Source organism: Pipistrellus kuhlii, unplaced genomic scaffold, assembly GCF_014108245.1.
Source record: "Pipistrellus kuhlii isolate mPipKuh1 unplaced genomic scaffold, mPipKuh1.p scaffold_m20_p_3, whole genome shotgun sequence".
In the NCBI taxonomy this organism is placed as follows: domain Eukaryota; kingdom Metazoa; phylum Chordata; class Mammalia; order Chiroptera; family Vespertilionidae; genus Pipistrellus; species Pipistrellus kuhlii.
In genome coordinates, this window is record NW_023425529.1 from 92,958,713 (window position 1) to 92,961,579 (window position 2,867).

Below are 2,867 nucleotides of genomic sequence, written 5' to 3' on the forward strand. Positions count from 1 at the left end.
CCTCCTTAGTTTATTCCCAAGTATCTTAATTTTTTTGTTGCAATGATAAATGGAATTAATTTTTTTAGTTTCTCTTTCTGAGAGTTCATTCTTGGTATGTAAAAATGCCATAGACTTTTGGGTGTTAATTTTGTATCCTGCTATGTTTCCAAATTCATTTGTTAAATCTAGTAGTTTTTTTAAATGGGGTCTTTATGGTTTTCTATGTATAATAACCTGTAATCTATGGATAAGGAGAGTTTTACTTTCTCCTTTCCAATTTGGATGCCTTTTATTTCTTCTTGTCTAATTCTTTTAATGATCCTTTGTATTTCTGTGAAGTCGATTGTTACTTCACCTTTTTCATTTCTGATTTTGTTTATTTGGGTCCTCTCTCTTTGCTTTTTGGTGAGCCTGGCTAGAGGTTCATCAGTCTTTTTTTTTTTTTTTTTTTAATGGAATGCTTCACGAATTTGCATGTCATCCATGCGCAGGGGCCATGCTAATCTTCTCTGTATCATTCCAATTTTAGTATATGTGTTGCTGAAGCGAGCACTAGGTTCATCAATCTTATTTATCCATTCAAAGAACAAGCTCTTGGTTTTATTGATCTTTTGTTTTGTTGTGTGTGTTTTTGTTTGTTTGTTTTTATTTTTGTCCCTGTGCCATTTATTTCCATTCTGATCTTTTTTTAAAAAATATATTTTATTGATTTTTTTTGTACTGAGAGGAAGGGAGAGAGATAGAGAGTTAGAAACATCGATGAGAGTCGTCAATCAGCTGCCTCTTGCACACCCCCTACTGGGGATATGCCCGCAACCAAGGTACATACTCTTGACTGGAATCGAACCCGGGACCCTTCAGTCCCCAAGCCAACGCTCTATCCATTGAGCCAAATCGGTCTCAGCTCCACTCTGATCTTTAATATTTCAATCCTTTTACTTACTCTGGGTTTTCCTGCTGTTTTCTTTCTAATTTTTTTTTTAATGCAACCTTTCAGTTCCTCTTTTTTTTTTAATATGTTTTATTGATTTTGTACAGAGAGGAAGGGAGAGAGATGTAGAGCTAGAAATGAGAGAGAGTCATCAATCAGCTGCCTCTTGCACACCCCCTACTGGGGATATGCCCGCAACCAAGGTACATGCCCTTGACCCGAATCGAACCCGAGTCCCCTCAGTCCCCAAGCTGACGCTCTATGCATTGAGCCAAACCGGTTTCGGCACTTTCTAATTCTTTAAGTAGTAGTGTTAAATAATTTATTACCAGTTTTTCTTGTTTTTGTTTTGTTTTGGTAGTTCTGTAGTGCTATGAATTTCCCTCTCAGGACTGCTTTCACTATGCCCAGAGATTTTGGATTGTTGTGTGTTTATTTTCATTTGTTTCCAGAATGTTTTTTTTTTAATTCTTTGATCTCTTTGATAACTCATTCATTGTTTAATATTATGCTATTTTGCCTCCATGTTGTTGTTTGTTTGCTTTAGGTTTTTGAGCAGTTTCATTGTAGCTGATTTCTAATATCATGCCATTTTGGTCTGAGAAGATGCTTGATAGGATTTCAATCTTCTTGAATTTGTAGAGACTTAGCTTGTGTCCTAACATGTGATCTATCTTTGTGAATGACCCATGTGCACTTGAGAAGAATGTATATTCCATTGCTTTAGGGTGAAATGTTCTGAAGATATCAATTAGTTTCATCTGATCTAGTGTGTCATTTAGGATTGCTCTTTCCTTGTTCATTTTTTTTGTCTAGAATATTTATCCAGTGATGTCAATGGGGTATAAAAGTCCCCTACTATGATTGTATTGCTGTTGATCTCTCCCTTGATATCCTCCAGGCCCTTTTTTACATTAGGATACCCCTGTATTGGATGCACATATGTTTATCAGAATTATTGCCTCTTGTTGTATTGTATTAAGAATTATTAAGTGACCTTCTTTATCTTTTGCAATGGCCTTCACTTTGAGGTCTATTTTGTCAGATATAAGTATTGCTACTCCAGATTATTTTTTCATTTCTATTTGCTTGAAAATTTTTTACCATCCCTTCACTTTCAGTCTGTGTGAATTCTTTGTTCTGGGTGGGTCTCTTATAGCCTGCATGAATGTCATGTGTAGAGGTCGCCTGGAAAGGCACATGAGCATTTCTTTAAATTGGCAGCTGAGTTCGAGATGACTGGCAGAGCTGCCTCTTTGATACACATTTCTCCAAGATGGCGGACAGTGTAATCAGCTTGGCTTTCATATCAGCCCAGGTGTTGGCAGGGGTGGGTCTAAATATGTAAATCCAGTCAAGCAATAGGAATGCTAGGGCCTACTTAAGAATGCAAATAAGCTCTTTTGATCCTAAGTTTTGGTGTTATTCCCTGGTATTGTGGGTATAAAATAAATGTGTTGTGTGGCTCAGGGTCGTCATCATGCTGCCTGTCCACCAGAGAGAAATGCGTCCCACCCAGCTCCCAGCTTTAAATCTATTTCTGCATCTTCTTTCTTTCTATTATTTCTCAATCCCTGGCCACTTAGAACCGATTCGTTCATCTCTCTTTCCATGCTGGATATGGGAAAGGGAGATCCCCGCCATGTCTGGCCCTCACCATGTAGTCATGTTTTCTTATCCATCAGCTACCCTGTGTCTTTTGATTGGAGCATTTAATTCATTCACATTTAAGGTTATTATTGATAGGTACTTGCTGTTTGGCATTTTATTCTTTATGCCTTGGTCCCTTCCTCCCTTTCTACTTCTTCTTTTTATAACAGTCCCTTTAGGATTTTTTTTTTTTTTTTTTTTTTTTTTTTTTTTTTTTGCATTGCTGGTTTGGTGGTAATAAACTCCCTTAGCTGTTTTTTGTTTGATGCTTGTTTTGCCTGGAAGCTCCTGATTGCACCTTCAA

The 2,867-nt window shown here is 37.1% G+C and overlaps 1 non-coding gene across 1 annotated transcript; it reads right to left on the reverse strand.

Moving 5' to 3' along the window:
- Positions 1–428: 428 nt before the first annotated feature.
- LOC118730954 lies at positions 429–535 on the reverse strand. The gene has a single exon (XR_004991681.1). It is a non-coding gene; the product is annotated as a U6 spliceosomal RNA (small nuclear RNA).
- Between the last annotated feature and the right edge of the window lie 2,332 nt (positions 536–2,867).